Source organism: Ochotona princeps, chromosome 31 (genome assembly GCF_030435755.1).
Source record: "Ochotona princeps isolate mOchPri1 chromosome 31, mOchPri1.hap1, whole genome shotgun sequence".
Taxonomy (NCBI): Eukaryota; Metazoa; Chordata; class Mammalia; order Lagomorpha; family Ochotonidae; genus Ochotona; species Ochotona princeps.
This window is the reverse complement of record NC_080862.1, coordinates 6771589-6783699: the sequence shown is the minus strand read 5'-3', so window position 1 is coordinate 6783699 and position 12111 is coordinate 6771589. Positions and strand designations below refer to the sequence as shown.

Sequence of the window (12111 nt, the reverse complement as noted above, 5' to 3'; positions counted from 1 at the left end):
GTCAAGTCTTAGTTCAGGAACATAAGTAAACAGACTTTGTGCTATATATTAGATTATATCCAAAGATTATAGAGTAGTGCTGGTGCTATATTGGAGTTAGATAGCACACATCCCACACATTGTGCTAATCAATTTGCAGATCAGGTGAGAAGGCTTATGGAAAAATATTGGACTTCAATATAGTTGTAATATATACTCAAAGAATTGTTTCATGTTGGCACATGAAATCCCATTATGGTGCTCTCTTTAGCAATACATATACAAAAACTGGAATGGCACAGAGATTATCATGGCCCCTGAGCAACAATGACAAACAAGTTCACGAAGCGTTCCATGCTTTTTCAAATACCAGGATGCTTTTCAAATAGTTAAACCTGCAATAGTTAAACGACTGTACCACTGCAATCATATGGGGGGAATAGTGGGAGGGGACAATGGGAAGGAAAAAAAGGGCAAGGAAAGGGGGAATGCCTATATTTACAAAATTCTATCACAGATAATAAAAATAACAATTAAAATTTTAAAATGAAACTCAGTTTTATATATATATAACATGTGTATATATAATATATATGCTGTATCTCACTGACTACAGGAAACTTGAAAGCAATGTATGTTTCAGTCAAGTAGGAAAGGATCTGTGTAGTTCATTTTCTGTCACTATCCTAACATATCTGAGCTGAGTACATATAATGAAAAGAGGTTTATTTAGCTCACAGTTTCGAAGGCTGCAAGTCCAACAACAGGCAGCTCTGCAGATTTGACCTCTGATGAGCGCCCCTTGCTGGGTCACATCATGGCAGATGTGTCATTTCATGGGCAGAGCAACTCTGAGAAGCAGAATGCAAGGTCCATCTTGTGGAGACAGGCCCATCTTAAGACTGCCCATTGAGCTCCACTGTTAAACTCTTTCCAGAGCTTTCTATTACCACACTGGAGATCAAGCTCCCATCACATAAACACGTGCAAGATGCACTTAAATTATAGCAGGGTACCTGCGAGAAAACATACGCTGAATGATGAAAATTCACAGGGCACCTAAGTTATCTAATCCTACCCAGGGTTAAAATGGTGTGCTTTCCTGAAAACCCAAACTGTTGTGCCCACAACCTGGTAGCCTGTGTGTGGTAGGAGAAGTCGATTGTTAACTTATGTCTGATGAAAGAAAACTACTTAGTTCTGTTTTATTTCACTTTGGTGATATATTTTTTCTGATTTGAAGTGACTGCCACATTGCAAGAGCATATCAAGTGGCATTGTTCAGTAGAATTTTCTGCTGAGATTGAAATGATTTGATCTGTGCTGTCCAACATAGTCACTCCTAACAACATGCGTCTCGGAAGGTCCCTGTCCAGCCAGCCCCCGTGACCACTGAGGAGGACAGCAATGATGTTCAGTAGCATAGACCACTGCAGACAGTCAGATAGAGCGTTTCTGTTTATTATAAAGCAAACACAAACTCATACAGACTAAGAAAGGGTTAGGGAGGGCAGAAGGGTGTCTTTCAACAATTATCCCACCCAACAACGCACTATAATTGGCTGGGAGACACATCTATCTCTCTAGACCCTCCAATCATGTCATAGGCCAGGTACAACACTCATTGTGTGCCTATGAGCTCTCTCACAGGCCAAGGAGGTGGAGATCCAGGGGCGATGTCCCACATATAAGTAACGGTGACATGAAAGACAATAAATCTCATTGAGAAACGGAACTTCTAATTGAACTTTATTTTAACCTGCTTGTATATAGATAGTGTATGGTCCAGATGCGTCACTGGCACAAAGGTAAAGAAACTTAGTTGTTCGTTTTTTTTAAAATATGTTAACTGGGATCAACTTTCTGATTTGTATGCTTACTTTGCCTTTTATTAATTTGGTAAAGACTTACATTGGGAAATATGTGGGACTTCAGGTCTCTGGTTAAAGAATATATAAAGCGGGCACCAACACATCCCCACACACCCACACATACGCACTTACTAAAACCAAAGCAAAAGCGTTGGACAACCTGAAATGCATTACTTTTCTTGAACTGATCAGAGAGCTGGTACAGAATTTGAGAAGAGATTATGTGTCTTTAAGGAGTCAGGACACTGGCACTTGCTAATATAAAACTAGTAAACATTGGAATAATTGGCACAAAAACTTAATGAACAAGCAACGTTCAAGGATCAGTTCCCTAGGGACAACAAGCTCCTAAAAGATTACGGACAAGAGGATTTTACACACACATGTAGGCCCTTTGCCACAGACCTCACAGGTTCTGGGAACAAGAGGTTCTAACCACAATCTACAAAGCTTTCCAGGAAAAAAAAAAGTGCAGTGGGTATTTACAGAAATACTATACCAGACCTAAGTTTGTGTAAATGAATTTACCTGACTTACTGCATTTCTCTTCCCCAAGAGAGCCCTTTACTGCAACTCTATTAGCTTAGCCAAATTTCATATTGGCCATTGCTCTGAATCGGCCGTATCAGTTTCATTAGACCACTGGGTTCCCGTCACAACCCATTTAGCAGGCATCTTCTGCTGCTACTCTTCAGGACCACATGCTTGGAACAGAGTACTAACCTGTTGTTTAAAACTTTGTGGGAAAAAATGAAGGACTTCTTTCAGCTGAAAAATTGTTCAACGGGAGAGATTCCTCGTTACGCGTGTCTAGCCTTCTTTCTACATGGAAGTAGGCAGTCTAAGCAAGTGGTTTAGATCAGATCCACCCGGAAGCAGAACTTGCACTTGCAGTGGATTCATTCTAGAAGGACTGCTGAGTCAGTCAGGCAGGCGCAGGCTAGAGAAGAGGAAGAAATGAAGCAAGAGTGGAGTTTCAGATCAAGCCTAACCCTGGGAGCTGAACCGTCCTTGGGGGCAAAAAGACCTCCAAGCCCAAGCGAAATCTTCCAATCTAAATTAAAAGAGCTGCTAGTAAGTGACAAAAACCTTCCACAGCTGGGAGATGAATGCATGGTGTGATTTAAGGGCATCTGGAAGGGGCCCTATATACATGTTTGCAGAAACCAGCTTCACACTCCAGCAGCCATCACTCTCTCTACAGAAGTTTGCCAAACCGAGCACATGAAAACACACGGCACCTAGTTCAATCTCAATCACAGTGACAATGCATACATTTTTTTTTTTTTAGTTAAGTATGTCCCAAGCATCCTGTGTTTATTGATTTGGCAACTGTTATCTGTAGGTGCTATTTGTTTATTTCCACTCTGCTATGTTTTGTTTTTACTAAAGAAAAGGGAATTCCGTGATTAAGAGATTCTCACGTCAGCAGGCCACCCGTGCTAACAGCTGAACAGTTTTATACCACATTCTTGTTAACTTTATACAGCACCAAATATCAGGATATTTCAATACTCTAGTCATGTATGGTTTCCTTATTAAACCCATCAATATATAGTGAATGCTAACTACAAGGCTCAGTACTAAGTGCTAACAATAAAAGAGAAGGACAGACTGATCTCTAACTTAAAGGACCCAATATTTGTTGAGACATCTGTATATACTAAATACCCATATACTAAATACCCATAGGTGCCTGTCATCCTATAAGTAGACACCACAATTGAGAAAAAAAAACGCTGTTTATGTGACCAACGTGATTTTATTTGAAAGCTTTACACATTCAACCCAGTTGATTCTATGTCATTTGACCTCTATGATTTAATTTTACCAGTTAAAGAAATAAGTTAGTTCCCAGCCGTGTGGTAGACAGAACTCTCTAGGTGTAACTTGTTTGTTTTTTGGAATAGACTCCACAATAGAAAGCAACAAAGTGCATTATAGTTTCACAACACAATAAATAATGATCAGAGAACTGGTTGTTTTCAAAATATTACTCTCTTATGTTATTGATAAATCTATACCACCACCACCATCCCCAAAGCTTTTTAAAGCTGTTCTAGTATCCCTGAGTACACTGTTTTTATTTGCAGTTAAAATCAAGGATATTCACCAATGTGCAAAAATTCTAATGGAGTTTTTTTTTTTGCTTTTCAGTTCTGTAATGTTTGTACAATAACTTTGAATCTCATTTTGCCACTCAGAATATTGAAGCAGACAAATTTGTTAGAAAACAAATGTCAGCACAAGGAATTGGCACGACCCCAGAGGAATATAGATTATGACAAAAGTTTAGCAAAGGTTTTCGAGGTAACATTTATCACAGTATAAGCAAAACTAAAAATGTCAGTAAGGCGGTTTCCTGATTGCTGACCTAACTCCTTTTAAGAAACCAGCCAGTACCTCTATCTATATCAAGTCAGAAAACCGTGTTGTCCCTAGGTGATTTTCTCTTTGAACAAACACTAACCAGGTCCTTCTGAATTCTCTTTTCCACGGAGCCCTGGTTTGAGACTTCCATTTGTATCTGTGAATTACCTAAATAGCCTGAATTACCAAGAATCCTGCTAAATTGATTTAACCAGAATCCCTGATCTTCAATATCTGATTATACCTGAAAGTTAATCACATTCCTCATCCTCTCAGGTTTCTCATTCCCCCACCATATCCAAGGGATGTTTGATCAATTGTCTTCTACAGTTTTATTACCATGCTTTAAGCGAGAATTTCTTCTTATCCTGAGAGTTCCTCTTAGCAATGTTCTATCTACTTGCTTTACTGCTTGGCTATGAATTCCTACTTTTCCTTATGTATTCAAAGTGGAACCCAATCTCCCTCCCACTACAAAACCCCTCTGCAGTGGCTGCAAAACCTATGCTGACGTCAAGTGCCACGAGTAACTTTTTGTTCAACACTCCCATAGTCTAATGGGAGACAGCACTATGAAAAACTGCAAAGAAATGGTCTTCTTATAAAGATGAATATCCTTGAAATGCAATCCCTAAACAATTCCAAAACACTGTATAATAAATATCATGATAGCCTAAAAAATATTCCAGGGAAGAGTTCCAAGGATTCAAATAGGAATTAGGCAAAAAAAAAAAAAACTCAAGGTCAAATGTTCAATACATCTGAAAATAATACAAGACTTTACCCACCAAATAAGAGTCTTTCCTCATGCTAATATGTACTGTGAACCAAAGTCACTGTGCTGTACAGTTCCCCAATTTTCCGTGAAATTTGGCACCCTTTTGTCATAGAGCATCTTGAAGTCACTATGGTTCTTCAGAAAATACTCCTGTGTTCATCTCTATGCTATCTTTATGCTCACCAAGGAAGTCTGAATTTTAAACAAAGGATTAAAGCCCTGAATCAAAGAGGTGAGATGCTAGAGGTTCATGGAGTTTCTGATGATATATCCTCTAGCAGGAAGGAGGGGCACCGCCAACTGGCTCATAGAGAGAAAACCCTTATTACTTAGCCTAAGATTTCAGAAATAAAAGCTGCTTTTCAGTGTTTCCTGTTATGTTCAAATTATACTTCCTCAAATTGTAAGGATCTACCTTTGATTTATTTTCTCTCAGAATGCAGACTTAATCTTCTAGGAACAAAAAGAAAAGCTGTTAAACTATCATATGCAAATATACTCTTTAGAAAAAAGACCAAGCATCCTGCTACCGCAGCCACTCTATAAAATTCAAAATTCACAAAGTGGTCTTTGCATCCAAAGAAAATGTAAATGAATATTTCCTTGAGGTCTGCCAATCCATTTCCTCCTCCCAGAAATGTCCCATGGAATAGGCCATTTTACTTTCAATGCTCAATACTATATGTTAAGACTCACACAGTTTATTGAATAAATTTTCTACATGGAATATTCATTTCCTAGGAGTGGATGTTTTTCTTATAGAATCCATTAAATAGTCATATTGTAAAAACTGCTTTAAAAATCATTTCTTCTTCTTTTTTTTAATTGGATACATTCAATGCCTCAGTGCTGATGTCAGAAAGAAAAATAGCCTCTTAATGAGCACGTGTCATGTTTTCTCCTGTTCCTTTACTATATATATATATTTGGCAGTTGTTTAATATTAATCGGTCAGTGTCTATGGCTTTTTTGTTACTGAAGAGGACGGAAAAGAGCACTGACAATTTCAAAACTATCTTCAATTGATACATTAGAAGGGGATTTAATTATTCTGGCACAAAAAGCTAGGAAAGCAAAATAAATACATTTAATACAGACAGATTCTCAGCTACTCTAATTGCTTATGCACTATAAGGGCTTTCAGATAATAAGTCCTTAAATAATAAATTGATATGGGAAAGAATAATGACACCCAGGTGTGAAACCTTCATCTGAGAGCCAGGATGCATACTCAATGGCATAATTGCCTCCGTTACCACATTCTAGCCTAACACGAGGGTGGACTCATGGAAACTGGGTAGAAATGAAAGACAAACCACTTCCAAATGAGACGCTCATACAATAGAGGCCAGGTATCTAAGTAGATACTTGAAATGGAAAAGCAAACTTCAGTTTTATGAGACATTCCATTTAGGCACATACCACACTCCGTGTAAGCCACAAATGCGTGGGTTAGGAAAATTCTCCAGGAAGGATTTCGGTCCTCTTAGCTCCAAATCTTCACATAAGGACTTTATTTTATTTCCAAATAATACTTCAAGCTACTCTATCTTAATTGGGTTCTGCTGTTTCCAAAAAAAAAAAAAGACTCTGCTCTTTGTCACATGAAGTCCTCTGTGAGCAGTTCTTCTCAGGCTTCTTAAGACCTGTTTTTGTACTTATCTTCCACTTTTCATTATTCATACAGGAGTTTGCTCAATGATTAATACATGGCCTACAGTCAATTATATTTCAAGAGAACACTTTTTGACAAAAGAAGACAAAGAAGACGAAAATGAAGATAAAGATGATGAAGAAGAAATTCGACCTAATGTCAACATCTTTTGGATGTATTCTCCTGTTGGCGCTAGATGGAATTTCTTATTTGTCATCCTCACTATTAAGGCTAAAGAATAGGCTATCCCACCAGTCTTCAATTTTACAATGCAAAGAACTGTGAAACAGAACGCCCTATAACTTTCAAATCATGAATAAAAAAGCATGTTCCTGTTGAGAGAGAAAGAAGAGACTAATACCTGTCAAAATAAAGTAAGTCGTTCTATAAAGGTTAGTTTACTCATCTGTTAGGAAGGAGGAGAATCAGGGAGGTGTATTTTATTATCACTTTTAATTATGAATTATAATTACATAATTGGTAACAGAATATCTCCTACTAAACAGTCATTAGAGAATATTGGCTGTATATATAGCAAATTTTCTTTGCAAAAAAAAAAAGCATTCCACGATATGAGAAAGTTTGTAAAACATGGAAATAATCATAGTTAAACATCTTCATATCTGGCAGGGCCTCTCCTCTCTGCTAATGTGCCAGTGCACTTCAAAAATCTTCAAAAAGAAAACACTCCACAGGCACGTAGTACTTTCATGTGGTACAGTACCATTAAGCACTGTCATCTAAAAGTGCTGTCATCTTGATTAAAAAATGACATCGAAACAACGTATTTCATCTCCTTCCTGATCACTTAGAATATTCTAGAAGAAGAAAATTACGGTACCCTCTACATGATAAAAATACTAAACATGCCAAGATGGAACACAGGATTTTCGAAAAAAAAATGGTGGAAGATAATTAAAGCAGTTTTAGGTACACGGTAACAGGACAGAGTAAGCCATACACTTCCTAGTGTCTGGAGAAGGATCAAACAGAAAATTCTTTCCACCAATCAAAACAAACGCGAAGGGGCTTAGACTCAGAAATATTCATACCAGGCACATTCCAGGGCAGGATGAGTCAGGATAGAAGTGAAACCTGGAGTTGAAAACGGGATTCCCAGAAAAGCTACATATGAAAGAGTCAACAGCTGATCCCTCTTATTCCCCAAATACGCGTGTCTTCTCTAAAAATGCCAGATGACTCAAAAAGAATCTGAGTAGGGAAAGGACATGTCAATTTTGGCCAGAGGAAGATTGGGGGGGGGGGGGGAGTGGAGAAAATGGATTCCCAAAGAAGAGCTGGGAGAAGACTGCATTGGAAATTCTACCAAGAAGACAGAGCCCATGGGGCAGCATGGACAGCACAAACACTGGGCAGCAAGCGAGGACACCATATGTGACTGCTGCTGTCCAAGGGCACCCGTTTTTGACAGGGGGTTGAGAACAGCATCAGCCTCTATCAGTCAGTAAGGAGAACCTTGTGGAACATTCTCTGACCTGGAACCCTACAAGGGAACAGGGTACCCATCTAACTCCATGAAATAAAAGCATATTGCTATCTTCCCATCTCCAAACAAGAGAGCCCAGTGACCAACAGGAAGAAAAGACCATCTTACCACCAGTAGAAGCCATTGTGGCTCTCAAGCATGTGACTGATTCTATCAGAGAGAGAGATCTGTTCACAATTGACTTTGAGTCTGGCCTGGAGTGTTGGCAGGGGTTGGACACCCATTGCAGAATGTGAGGTGCTCCCATGACCCCCACAAACTGTCCAAGTGGAGCTCCCAAAGGCAGCTGGTTCTGGGAACATCTCTGCTATCTCTGTGGATGGGGCTGAGAGTGGATCACCAACTCAAAGTTATCACTGACATTCTTCCAATATCTACAAAAAGTGATGCTAAAATTCATATGGAAACACATGAGATACTTTGAATAACTAAAGAAAATTTCTTTTAAGATTTATTTCTTTTTATTGGAAAGGCAGATTTCCAGGGAAAAGGAGAAAAAACAAGAAATGTCTTCCATCCACTGATTGACTCCTGAAATGATCACAACAGCCGGAGCTGAGCCGATTCAAAGACAGGAACCAGGAGCCTCTTCTGGGTCTCCCACGCGGGTGCAGGATCCCAAGGCTTTGGGCTGTCCTCGACTGCTTCCCCAGGCCACAAGCAGGGAGCGGGATGGGAAGTGGAGTAGCCAGGATTAGAACCAGTGCCCATATGGGATCCTGGCACATGCAAGTTGAGGACTTTATCCACTAGGCCATGGCGTCAGGCCCTTAACTGAGTATTCTTGAAGAGACTTCAAAAATTATGTCAATAAAGCTCCAGTGCAGTAGCTCACCAGGCTAATCTTCCACCTTCAAGTGCTGGCATCCCATTTGGGTACTGGTTCATGTCCTGGCTGCTCCACTACCCATCCAGCTCCCAGCTTATAGACTGGGAAAGCAGCAGCAGATGGCCCATGCTCTTAGGCACCTGCACCTATGTGGGAGATGCATAAGAGGCTTCTGGCTCCTGGCTTTGGATTGGCTCAGCTCCATTGCGGCCATTTGGGGCATGAACCAGCAGATCAAAGACCTTCCCATCTCTCCTCTATGCAGATCTGCCTTTTAAATAAAAAATAAATTTAAAAAATTATGTCAATAAACATGATTTGTAGTCTACAAAAATGAAACAATCATAGGAAAGAACAAATGCAATTGCTAACAAGTACTAGAGTACAATAAATTGCTCTAAATCTAGGTAAAATTGTTAGAGAAGCAGCTGGGTCAGCTCTGTTTTCAGTCCCATCTCTTATGCAAATGAATGGATGCTGCAGCCCAGTGCAACCCTACCTACCACACACTCAGCCCTAACGTACATCAGCAGAAACTGCAGCCCACCCCCAGTCCTGGTACCTGTGCTGCTGGTACGTGCAGCAGACTGGTCCAGTCTACTCCTCATCCCATTCAGCTCTTGTACACATCAATGGGCCGCAACCACCAGTCTGTGTACGCTGATGTGGGTGACAGACTGATCCGGACTCCGTACTGACAAGCACACGCAAGAGTCACTTCTAGATTTACTTCAGGCTTCTTTGAGGAATCTCCCCAACTGAACTGCTGGACTCAAAACTCCAACCATGGGGAGAGTCGTAGGATTTGTGGTCTGACCTTGGGGTGTATATGCCAGAGCTGGGCCTTCTCAGTGTCTAAGACAGAGCAGTGGATGGCATGCCCAAATGCACATGGAGAACATGGCAATCATTTGGGGCTTGCAGAGAAGAAATACTTGCAAAAATGATGCTCAAAAATTTTTCAAGTTTAATGACAGACATCAAACCACAGATACAAGAAATTTAAGGAATAACAAGAAAAAAAGATACATGTAGACAAGTCATATTTAAGTTGTTAAAGCAAAACACAAAGGTAAAGACCTTAGATGCAGGGGAGTCACACTACATTTCATGGAAAAAAATAGAAGAGAAACAATAGATTTTTCTTCATCAAATTATACAAATAGAAGATAATACAGTAACATCTTTTATATATTCCAAGATGACACTAACAAACAAAAAATATCCCCAGCAAAAATGACTTTTTTCAGTGAGGGAGAAACACAATCCTTTGCAAAAACACTAATAGTTCACTTCCAGCTAGCCTATCCATTCCCCAAAATGTGAAACACAAAAGAAATAGCAAGGACATACATACAAGGAAATACAAGAGTACTTTAGATAAATGCAGTAATTGGAATTCATTTTTCTGTTTCTATTATTCTAGGGGATAACTGTCAAAAGTAAAACCAGTATCAATGACTTACACGTTTACAGCACTTGTGAATGTAAAGTGTCTTACAACAGTATCATAAACTATGGGGAAGAGAATATGGAAATGTGCTGATGTGGGGGCCTTACTGTACACATGAAATACTTTACCTTTGTAGAGCACCTGCTACAAATTATCTTAAAGTGAATTTAAAAAAGGAAAGAATCATTCAAAAATGCCTAATGAAAAGGAGATAAAGAATTAAAAAGAATGAAATGAAATCTTTTCATTTGATGATTGTAGCATTCAACTGAACTTTTTCTATTTTTATCTGTTAAATACCATTTAATGGAACATTAAGCCTTTGACTACAATATAATTAAAACTGTTACCTCAAAATAATAAATAAAATATAAAATTCTTAAAATAGAAACAGAAAAAAATAAATGATACAAATACAAAACAGCTTTCAAGTTGGTAGATTTTAATCTGATCATAACAATAATCAGATTAAATACAAACCATCCAACTACACCAATTAGAAAAGATTTTCAAATTCAATTCTAAAAAGCAATAGTCATCTCTATACAGTTTACATGAAACCTTCTTTAAGCATAAGAAGAAAGATAAAAGGAATGTGAAATGATAGGGAAAAGATAAGCAGCGCAAACAATAAGCAAATTAAACTAGAATACCTATAATAATGGAACAGTAGACTTCAGGATGATAGGAATGCAATAAAGAAAGATATTATGCAACAGTAAAAGGTCCAATTCTCCAAAAAGACAGAAAATCTTGTTTACATATAAGAGAGCTGCAAAATACACGAACAAAATACAAGAGAACTGAGAGGTAAAATAGCAAACCCACAAATGTAATTGCGAATTTCAGCATAACTCAGTAAGTGGCAGAACAAGAAGGCAGAAAATCAGTAAGAATTCTGATAACCTGAACAATGTGAGAAATGAATGTAATCTAATTGACATTTATGAAACATACCACCAAGCAATAGCACAGCATGCATTCCTCTCAGTACACTGGCAAAAAAAATAAATCCTATTTGGAACCCTAAAATAACCTTACAAATCAAAAACAAATATCAGTCATTCAAAGCATGTTCTTACACAGTAATTGGAATAAACTACAAGTCAATAACAAAAATGCCTTTGGAAAAAAAACCCAGATGTTTGGAAAGTATAGGATATACTCAAAAGCAGCCCTTGAATCAGAAAGAACTATTAAATCAATTGCCGAACATATTTCAAAGTGAAAAAAAGTGGGAGTACAATAGGTAAAAAATCTGAGACAATTTTAAGACACTTTCATAAAAACAAAAATTGACATCACTATGTTCTTTTAAAAATATCTTTGGAGTAGGTTGCTGTAGCGTAGTGGATAAAGCTGCTGCCAGTTATACCATTGGCATCTTATATGGATGCCAGTCCATGTTCTGGCTACTTCACTTCCAATTCAGCTTCCTGATCATGGCCTTGGAAAAGCAGCAAAAGATGGCCAAGCTCTGTAGGCATCCCTGCCACTTGGGTGGAACACCCAGTTCAGCTCCTGGCTTCCACCTGGCTTGGCCCATGCTGTTCCAGCCTGAGCCAGATGGAAGGTCACGTTCTGTCTCCCGCTCTCTATCTGCAACTCTGACTTTCAAAGTAAAATTTTTTAAAAATTTCATTTTGATTTATATTTTTTAATCTTGTTTT

At 38.6% G+C, this 12111-nt stretch overlaps 1 non-coding gene across 1 annotated transcript; it reads left to right on the top strand.

Annotated features, from left to right (window-relative positions):
- The first annotated feature begins 237 nt into the window (after positions 1-237).
- Positions 238-341, top strand: LOC118759997 (U6 spliceosomal RNA). Its single transcript, XR_004996517.1, has one exon. It is a non-coding gene; the product is annotated as a U6 spliceosomal RNA (small nuclear RNA).
- Positions 342-12111: the final 11770 nt, after the last annotated feature.